This window comes from Hemitrygon akajei, chromosome 22 (assembly GCF_048418815.1).
Source record: "Hemitrygon akajei chromosome 22, sHemAka1.3, whole genome shotgun sequence".
NCBI lineage: Eukaryota > Metazoa > Chordata > Chondrichthyes > Myliobatiformes > Dasyatidae > Hemitrygon > Hemitrygon akajei.
This window is the reverse complement of record NC_133145.1, coordinates 29,511,773-29,523,458: the sequence shown is the minus strand read 5'-3', so window position 1 is coordinate 29,523,458 and position 11,686 is coordinate 29,511,773.

The following is an 11,686-nucleotide window of genomic DNA, read 5'->3' as shown; positions in this document are numbered from 1 at the left end:
GAGCAGGAGAAAATCCTAATAATTATATGGAGACACAATGGTCATTGAAATAACAGAACCAGGTATCTTCTGGTTTGATGGCTTTCCTTTAAATTGCACAGTAATAAAATCATTTTCTTAAAGATCCTGGTATTAAATTATATGTCAAATAGGTATGATTGGAATCTAATATCTCCTCGGCTTAGTTCACCAGCAATGTTGCTTAAGATTTGCAAAGGTATTAGTGGCTAGCCAAGGTGATGATCAGCCTTCAGTTTAGGAACTCCAGTCTGATGCAATCCTCCTGTTTCAGAATAATCCAGCGTGACTCCCACATCAGTTCCAAAATGAATTTCCAGACGAGCTGGGGGGAATATAGGAGGGCAAAGGAAAATGTAGTGGGAACATACTTTCAGTTTTATTTTTGACAGATCCTTAAGCAATCTCTTACAGCTGTTCCAAATGGGACCCTTGTTTTGTGTTTGGTCTGGTGACGACAATGGGATTTTTCATGACCCCTGCACCCATCCCTTCTTCAACTCCCTCAACTACCACAGTGTTGAGCATGAAGGTCACACGCCAACAGATTGAGAGAATCTATGTGAATAGCTAAAGAAAATCTGGATCCACTTTACAGGAAACTTCATCAAGTGCAGCAAAAATCTTGGATGCACTTGCATTTTTTACTGGCATTGTTGCTGCTATTGAAAGCAGAAAGCCAACATAATGTTTTGAATAAAGGTGGTTTAGTCTACTTCAGCGGGTTAAGTGCCTGATGGAATTCATACTCTGTCATATTGTTTCTTTGGTCAGAAAAATTACTAAATCCAAAATTCAAAGTTGGAACAATTCAATGTGATCTGTGAATAGACTTCTATTTCTCCCCAGAAAAATATGCTTATGAACGCAAATGAATCTGCAGATGCTGGAAATCCAGAGCAGCCACACAAAATGCTGGAAGAACTCAGCAAGTCATGCAGATTTACGGGAATGAATAAACTGTCTACGTTTTGAGCTGAGACCCTTCATCAGGATTGGAAAGGAAGGGGGAAAGCGCCAGAATAAAAAGATAGGGGAGGGGAAGGAGATCAAACTAGAAGGTGATAGGTAAGGCAAGTTGGGTGGGAAAGGTAAAAGTCTGGAGAAGAATGAATCTGATAGGAAAAGAGAGCAGACTATGGGAGAAAGGAAGAAGGAGGGAGGTGATAAGCTGTTGACGAGAACAAGTATGAGGCCAGACTGGGGAACAGAAGAAGAGAGAAGGGGAGGGGAAAGAATAAAAGAGAAGAAAAAGAAGAAAATAAATTACCAGAAGGTGAAATTGATGTTCATGCCATCGAGTTGGAGGCTAGTAGAAGATGACATTTTGCTCCTCCACCCTGAGAGTGGTTTCATTGTGACAGAGGAGGAAGACCTGGATTGGCATGCCAGAACGGGATTGGGAATAGGATTTAAAATGGTTGGACACAGGAACATTCTGCTTTTGGTGGATGGAGCGAAGGTACCTGTGGTGAACTACATATACCTGTCTGGACACGCCCCCCCCTGCTGACTGCTCCTGTGGCTCCTTCCACTGACTGTGACTCCTCCCACGGACCCCGGTATAAAGGCGATTGGAGACACCGCCCCGGCCTCAGTCTCCAGGATGCAGTGTGGTGGTCAATTGCTGCTTGTTCTTTCTTCCAGCCAATAAAAGCCTATATCTCGCCTCACGTCTCAGAGAGTTATTGATGGTGCATCAGTACCCGACAAAGTGGTCCTTCGATTTACGTCGGGTCTCACCAATATAGAAGAGGCTGCATCGGGAGCACTGGATACAATAGATGACCTCAGCTGATTGAAAAGTGAAAATGGAGATAGGGTGAATGAGGATATTGGATGAGTGCAGTTATCTGGGAAATGGAGGAAAAGCAGGGAAGAGCAGCATCGAAGATAGAGGAAGAATGAGACCATCTCTGATGTCCCATAAGTGATAGCCCCACCCTCATCAGATGTGGTGGAGACAAAGGAACTGAGAAAAGGAATAGGATTTTTACAAGAGGCAGGGTGAGAAGAGATATACTAGTCAAGATAGCCCTGGGAATCAGTAGGTTTATAAATGCTATCAGTAGAAAGTTTGTTTCCAGAGATGGAGACAGAGAAATCAAGAAAGGGGAGAGAAGTGTCCCCAAGTAAACCAATGGACCAAGTGAATTTAAAGGCAGGGTGAAGTTGGAGGTAAATTGATTACATTAATGAGTTCAGCATGGGCACATGAAGTTGTACCAATGCAGTCATCGATGCAGCTCAGAAAGAGTTAAGGAACGTTACCAGGAAAGCTTGCAACATGGACTGTTCCACTTAGCAGGCAGAGCTGGAACCCATGCGGGTGCCTATGACTGCCCTTTGAGTTTGGAGAAAGTGGGAGGATCCGAAGAAGGAATTGTTGAAGGCGAGGACCAGTTCTGCCTGATGGAGGAGGGTGGTGATGGAGGGGAACTGGTTGGATATTTTTTCGAGAAAGAAGCAAATAACTTTAAGGCATTCCTGATTGCAGATAGAAGTGTATGGAGACTGGACATCCACGGTGAAAATGAGGCTATCAGGGCCAGGGATTTCAAAGTTGTTGAGGAAATCGAGAGCATGTGAAGTTTCACCGATGTGGGTGGGAAGGAACTGGACCAAAGGGAATAGAATGGAGTCGAGGTAAGCGGACATGAGTTCAAAGGGGCCAGAGCAGGCAGAGATAATGGCCCTAACCAAACAGTCAGGTTTGTGGATCTCGGGTAGGAGGTAGAAATGAGCAATGCAGGGTAAGGGAACTATGATGTTGGTAGCAGAGGATGGGAGATCTCCAGAGCTCATGGGGTTAGTGATGACATGGGAGACAGTGGTCTGATGGTTCAGACTAGGGTGCTTTTCAAGGGGTAAGCAGGAGGAACTGTCTGAGAGTTGCCATCTGGCCTCAGCAATGTAAAGGTCAGTCCGCCACACTACAATAGCACCCCCTTTGTCTGTAGGTTTGAAGGTAAGTTTGAGATTGGTGCAGAGAGATTGGAAGGCAGTGCATTTAGATTTGATATGGTTCAAGGAAGAGAGAGAGAGGCGTAGTGAAGTTGAGCCAGTTGATGTCTTGACGGCAATTAGAGATGAAAAATTCCAAAGCAGGCAGATAACCAGACTGGGATGCTGAAGAAGAGGAGGTGGGTTGGAAATGGGATTAAGAGTCATTGGTGCGGGTTGGGGAATTCTTGACCCACAAACAATTCTTGTCCCATAATCAATATGTTTATGACCACAGCTAACTCCATAAAAATGTGGTTTAGATATACAGCATATATTGAATTTTCACTTAATGTAAGTTCAGAGAATTACATCCTGATGTAGGAGAATTAATATACATCTGAGGACATTCTTCTAAAACAATGCAAATTATATGACTGTTCTCTTTCTAATAATCATAAGTGAATTCGTCAACATAAACATTTGGTTGATCATTTCTTTACTGAATGAGTTGTGAGCTTTTGGATTTTGTTGCTCCAAAGGGTTGAAGATGTTCTATGGGTAAGTGTTTGATAAGATCAGCACTAATCATAAGATACATGAGCAGAATTAGGCCATTTAGTCCATTGATTCTGCTTTGCTATTCCATCATGTCTGATTTATTACTCCTTTCAATTTCATTCTCCTGCCTTCTCCCCATAACCTTTGATACCCTTACAAATCAAGAACCTATCAACATCCACTTTAAATGTGATCTGATGGAAATTAGTTTACAATCTGATCAACCATAATCATATTGAAGAGCTTACCAGGTTTGTGAGCCTAGCAGCTAATCATGTTCTTAATTTGCATGTTTGAATGTACTTTCAATGATGGATTTTTGAGCATTAAGAGAAACAAAGGATATGTTAACCTACTGAGAAACTTTATTTGTAGGGCAATATCAGTTTGAAGGTGGAAGCAGGCTGGGGGACTTGATGGCCCACACTTCTTCTTATGAAATATATTGGCCTAAAAATACTCCCAGACCAATACGTATGCGCTAACAATACAGGGTGAGAGTTCCAATGTCACTTTTGTCTGAGGCTCAGAATTATAACAGTCCAGAATGCACTCAATTCTTGTGGTGCCCATGAGTCCCAGAAAGCCTTCATTGTAACCAGAGATACCTTGTGCTTCTTCTCCTGGGTCACCTTGGCATCGATATAACCCTGGAAGAAGGGTTAATTTTAAATTATTGACAGTAAGCAGCATGAATAGTGGAATACCGTAGTGGTGTAATAATATGATGGTGTAAGCACTGAATAAACTTCCTTTGGAAAAGGGAAAAACAGAAAAAAAGAACAAAAATTCTTCCATTCATGAGACCCATGTAATGACAGATTGACCACGTTCACGTATATGCATACAAACATTCTTTTCCTGCCACCTTCCCCATTGTGGAACCAGCATGGAAGGTTGAGGTTAAGAGGATAAAGCCTGTAACTGGATGATCAGTGACAGAGGGAAATACCAAAAGAAAAGAATGAATGTCAGACATGAGATCAAGCAGCTTTAAGGATGGAGAATAGGTAGGAGACATGAGCAAGCCAATGAGGTGACCAAGACAGATGGACAAATGAGTGGGCTCACAGAAGACAAGAGGGAAACCTGAGAGGAAAAATGGTGTGTACAGACATTTAAAAAATACGTTTAAACATGAACGCTTCAACAAGTTTTCCACTGCAGCAAAACAAGCTAGTTTATCGTTACCTAGTGCCAAAGGAGAGCTCCATTCCAGTAACTGTTAGTTTCAGCAGGAATGGCCCTACCATTCATCAGACTCAATACAAAAAAAAACAACACTCTGCCCTTTGATAACTATGCCATGTACGAAGATCTGAAAATAAATTTTCAAAGGAGTATTATACATGCACCATAGACTTTGTGCAACTTAACATCAAGTTTCAAATAAAATTCTTCATGACCTTCACAAAATTACATATGTTAAATGCTTCTTGATTGGATAATTTAAGAACATATGAAAAGGGGACTGAATAGGCTGCCCCTCTAACTTACCTTGTCCTTCTTCAGAAATCATAGCTATTCCTCTTGCTCAACACCACTTTCCAGCACTATCCCTCTATCATTTGATTCCTTTAATACTCTGAAAACTATCACTTCTTATTTTGACTGGACTCAGTGGCTGAGAGTTCCAAGACCACCAACCTTTGCATGATTTTTGTGTCAATCCTGAATGGCCTACACCTCTCCCTGCACCAGCCTGTTAGTCTGTCTTTGAATTCTGTAAGTTTTGGTAAGATCTCTGCTTGTTCTTCTAAATTCCAGAGCATAAAGGAATAGTTTACTCAATTTCTCCCCACATACCACAACCATCATCTGAATATTCAATTACCTCTATGATGTATTTCTCTTTTTTAGGTAAAGAAACCAAACCAATGCACAAAAATCTACATGCAGCCAATGCTGGATATAATTATAGTTAAATCTCTTTACTACTTTAGTCAAGTTCTCTCTTAATAAAAGTCAACAGACAATTTGCATTCCTAATCATAGGCACATTGGCTTTCAGTGATGCCTAAATTGCTTTAAGCATCAACTATACCAATTATATCACCATTTAAAAATAGCTCTGCTTCTCTGTTTTGTACATCAAGCTGCATAATTTCACATTTCTCCACATTATATTCTTGGCCACTTACTCAGATTGCCTATCCTTTGAAGCCCTTTAACATTATCTTCCCAAGTCACAGTCCCATATGGCTTTGTGTCATGAGCAAACATGGAATTATGACATTTGGTCACCTCAGCTAAATGAACAGCTGGTTCCTGTGGTACTCCACTGGTCACAGCTGACCAGCCTGTGGAAGATCGACAGTATATACAATATTTCTGTTCTATTTCTTTTACATCTATTAACCAGCTTTCAGTTCATTTCAGTATGGTTACTCCAAATTTATGTGCACAAATCTTCATGACTAACCTCTGGCATGGTTGTCTACGTATCCATTTGGAAGTTATGTCCCAAAGCATGCAAGCAGGTGACCTAAATGTAAATTTCCTAAGATATAGTCAGTGCTGATTTTGCTCATTTTCAGATTTTCTCATTTTAGGTATTTAGCTAACAGGTCAACAATTCCCTGTTACATCTGCCTTTTAAAAAGAAATGAAGGGTCAAATTTGCTGCCCTTCAATCCACAGAACCATTTCCAGAATTGATAGAATTTTAGAAGCTGATAACCATTTTCTTTAGAAGTCTTTCAAAACACTGAAGTAGGATTCGATGTAGGTAATCAAATCCTTGGGATATGTTAGTTTATAGCCTTACCAACTTTGGACGAAGTAGCATTTAGCAAGATCACAAATTACATGGGAATTCATTTTACAAAAATTCCACATCAAAATTGATTATTTTCCATGACTTAATTGAGGAGTAACATGCATTATTTTGCAGTAGCAAAATTATGACCTTAATCCTTCAGTGGAGGCATTATCCATTTGACAGTGTGTAGAACATATAGCGACAGGTGCTGGTACTCATGTGGAGACCCCTTAAAATAATGAAACACATCATAAATGTCAAAGAAATAGAGAATGCACTGATACCCTGACTGATACCACTCCACAGATCCCTTACAGTACTCAAAATTATTTTACTTAAAAAATGTCAATCAGGAAAAAAATTAAAACCTTATAAATCACCAGTTTGCCAAATGCATCCAAGCAGTTTACTGAGTATTGGCATTTTGCTCATATTTGCTTGGCCAGTGAGAGAGCTTTACATCACCATTGCTCAGCCAATGAGAATGCAGTTTGAAATAACACCTTAGGAGGCTTGCTACAAATAGAAATGAAAATCAAAAATAACTGAGATGCTGGAAATCTGAAATGAAAGCCAATAATGCTAGAAAGACTCAGATCAGTTAGATCAGATCTGTGGAAAGAGGAATGGTCTATGGTCTTTTATCATAATTGGAAAAGGAAACAGGTCGGTTTTAATCAAAGAGAAGGAAGAGCAGGGATGGATAGAATGATGAGAGTATCTAATATTGGAGGAAAATTTATTATTTTGAACATAAAAGTGTTGCACTAAATGTCTATCCCATTAAGTCTAATAATGCAAGATTCTTTTATGTTTGCTCTAAATCCTGACATAGGTTATAATCTCAAAGTCATTAGTAGAACTGAAACCCACAATCTTCTAACACTGAAGACATTAAGCAATGATAATAAAACTTCATTGAATGACCAACTTTACTTTCATGTCACTATGTAGTAATTCAGTTCTTTTATTTTCTTTTATATTTGCTATTTGACATCAGAGATTTCAAACATTTTGATTGTTACTTTCTTATTTAGGGAAAAAACAATCATTGTTAGGTTCCCGCACAAAATGCTGGTGGAACCCACCAGGCCAGGCAGCATCTATAGGAAGAAGCGCGGTCGATGTCTCGGCCCGAAATGTCGACAGCGCTTCTCCCTATAGATGCTGCCTGGCCTGCTGTGTTCAACCAGCATTTTGTGTGTGTTGCTTGAATTTCCAGCATCTGCAGATTTCCTCGTGTCTGCATTGTTAGGTTCTCCTGATTGAATATGTGGGGTTTTTTTCAGAAAACCTAAGCAATTACTCACTGGCAGTTTTCCATTTTCCATTCTATTCTGTTCTGAGTACCTTCAGTTAGACAACAGAGTACAAGCAAATCCGTGATGCCACGAGGTAAGTGTGGTGACCATGAGTGGTAGCTGGTTCCAAAGCCATCAGACCAGAAGACCAAGAGACATTGGAGCAGAACTAGACCATTTGGCCCATTGAGTCTGCTCCATCATTCCATCATGGCTGATTCATTATCCCTCTCAACCCCATTCTCCTGCTTTCTCTCTGTAACATTTGATGCCCTAACTGATCCAGAACCTATCGACCTGGACTTGGATATAATCAGTGACTTGGACTCCACAGCCATCCGTCGCAATAAATTTCATAGACTCACCACACTCTGGTTAAAGAAGTTTCTCTTCACCTCTGTTCTAAATGGACATCCCTCAATTCTGAGGCTGTGCGTTCTGGTCCTGGACATACCAACTATAGGAAATACCCTCTCCACATCCACTCTCTCTAGGGCTTTCAATATTTGATATGATTCTTTTTTTTATAATTTATTTTTTATTGAAGTTCATCATCAAACATTTCCATAAGATGTATTTCAGATACTATACATATATATCATATAGTCATATTTGCCACAAATCTCCACTTAATATTTATCTGAGGTATACACCTATAGAAAAGAGAGGAAAGAAAAAACAAGCAAAAGGAAAGAACTATGTACAAGTAGGGAGTGATCTTTATTTTACAACATATTCATTGATTTGTGAGAATAAAATCAGGCCTATGAGGTATTATGTAAATAAACCATTTTTCCCAGTATGAATCAAATTGTTACAACTTATGATTAACAAATGCTGTTATCTTCTCCATTTTGTAAATGTCCATTGTAATTTCCATCCATGTGTTTAAAGTTGGGCTCGCCTGTGATAGCCATTTCCTGGTAAGAGTCTTTTACCAGCCACCAACAGGAGATTCATTAAATATTTATCGCTTTTCAACCTTTCTTGAGGTACATATCCAAAATATACGGTCTTACTTTCTAAGGGTATTTCACATTTAAAAATGTCTTGTAGAGCATTATGTATCCAACTCCAACAGTCTTTGATAATGGTTTGCATTTTGACTTCCACAACTTCTCCGGCAAGCAGGGTTACTATAATAATGGGATTTCTGAGAGGGTGTAATAAAATATCTTATCAAGTTTTTCCATCCAAACTCCCTCCATTTCTGTGAACTGATACACTTCCATTGATACCTCCATATTGCTATCCATTCTTCCTCAGATATAATTATCTCTCCTTTCTTCTCCCGTTTTGTTTTATTGTATGAAGTCAAATGTGTTGTGAGATTTGACAAACTCTTATACACAATTGAAATAGATCCCAATGCCCAGAATGACAGATGACAGAGCTGCTGTAATATTGGTCAGGATATCCTCTTCGGTTTGACAAAATCAAGAGCAATATTGGCTGAAAAAATTATAATTTCGTATCTCCTTTTATTTAAATGGCACAAAATGTAATTTACATATTAGTAGAGACTATGCATGGGATTCACATCAGCTGTTAAACCAAACATAATTTTTGTATTCTCTAATTGATTTCATAGCCTCCTATTTGTCCCTGAAATTATTCTGAATGGTATCTTAAAAATTCTGCTGAAATGAATATGAGCAATGGGAGATGCTTGGCAGATAGATGATCTATGACATTTAAAATAAATTGACAAACAAATATGGTTAGATGTAACAACAGTTTAACCAAGCAGAAGAACTGACACATCCATCAGGAATGGGCTTTTGCATTAATTTAGGGAAGGCAGAATTTATTATTTATACTTTCGATACAATCAACCACAAAAGGAACAAATATCAGTGCAGCGACCTATTGAAAGATGGCTCCTATGTCATAATTGTAGATTTAATAAGCACAGCATCAAACATTCCAAGATATCAGAGGACATGCAGATCAGCAATTACAGGTGATTATATTTCTTGTACAATAATGTCATTAAGTTATATACATAACTCATTTACATGTATACATAATTCATGACATACCAAATCTGCTGAAGTGGAAGATAGATCTAAAACTCTCTGGTATTGCTTTTTGACATTGTGACAACAAAATCAGACAAATTTGCTCTTTCTATCCTCTTTCCATGAGTAGGACATCTCTATTGTTAACCAGAAATAAAGGAGGGGAGAAATATTTTAGGAGCAACTTTGATAGGCAGCCAAAGAAAGACAGATGCAACTGTGACCATCTTACTGCGATCTCTGCTACCAGGTACCTTGGATACACAGGGGGGAAACAGACCGAATTTAGGCCCAAGCAAGGTCTATGCAATTGTGTTTTTACAGTAAAAGAATATTTTATGTAAAGGTACTGTTCAGGCTGTTCAAAAGGCATATCCTCCTGTAGCTGATTCCAGGCCAGGGTTGCAAGTGTTGAATTTTCCAGATCTTGTCTATTCATAATCAAGAACAGAAATGAATGGGTATTTGGCACAGATGGTGAATGGGGTGTAGGACATGGTTTTCTCAAATATTAGAACTAACCAGATGGAATGCATATTCCTATGTAATTCAATCCATCCATTACCCAACTATATACCAGGATCAACTCAAAGTCCTTAGCTTTCATGGTATTTTAAAGATTAGATAGATGCATAAAGCATGAGTTTCATACATCTTAGCTGTATAATATTTCAGGTTAATGACAAACCAGATGAGAATTATTAGCCCCCTCCATCACATGATGCTCACACAATAAGAAGCATATTGGAATGTACAATGCTGTGCATTTAAAGAGACTTGGATATTTTGTTTGAAATTATGTTGATTTGGTTGAAAACTGATCCAACCATTCATTTGAATACTTACTTTATAAAATAATTTAGAGAATGAAAATTAATCTTCCAGTCTGCTTGAAAGATAGATGTTTACAAAAATTTTCAGACTATATCCATTTCTAACAGTTGTTCATATATTCATAGCATGTTACATGCAATGTTTTTGGTGGAATGTACAACACTTATATCGGTAAGTTATGTTGTAAAATATCCCATTTTGTATCATTAAAGCATCTTCAAAACTGAGTCATAATAGAATATGTTAAGGTATAATCTTAATCAAAGACTACGATTTAATTAATATCTTAAAGGAGGCAAATGAGGCAGAGAGGTGAAGATTTGGGTAAGGGAATCTACAGCTTTTGATCTCAATGTGATTGTCAAAAGATGTTGCAATTAAATTCATGAATGTTCAAAATGTCAGAATTGGAATAACTTAGGGTATATATTTTTCCCCGTAGGTTAGTTAGTTGTTGTTGGCAGGAATTTGAGAAATAATGTTGTTATGGTTCTTTGGAAAAACTAAGAGTGAGTTCATTATTCTACAATAATCGTGGCAAACTATTATTTCTCACTGAGTCAAAACAAACGTGCTGTAATATTTTTAATGTTTGAATTTACTATATATTGTGTAAAATATATATGTTTCACTTTTGTCCTTATACAGTAAAGAACAATATCAAGAAAATCATTTGAAAGAAATATATGGAAAAGTTAAACATTAGGCTGAATGTATGCTGGCTTTTCCCCTCAGGTTTGATGAGACTAGAACCAAACATCATAGGTTTAGAGTGAAAGGTGAACTACTTAAGAGGAATCTTGGGGGTTGGGGGGAGAACTTCTTCACTCAGAGGATGGAGCAAGTGTGGAACATTAACATTAAGAGAAGTTTAGATACTCTAGGTACATAGATGAGGGAGTTATGGAGAGCCATGGTCCAGGTTCAAGTGGATGGACTAGATAGAAGAATGGTAAGCATGGACTCCATAGGCCAAAGAGTCTGTGCTGTGGTACATTATGATTCTATGACTCTACAATATAGCTCAACTTATTGGATTTATCACATCTCCAGAAATATTCAGAATGCTGTGTAAAGAAGCTTTAAATTTATTACTTTTTAAACAGCAAAACAATTATTAATATTAAATTTTTTCATTTATAATCTTCTACAACAGGTATTTATTCTACAAGATGTCAATTCAGTAAAGAACAATGGATAATGACTCTCACAGAAACTATACAGGTCCTCCCTAGATTATGAACTCC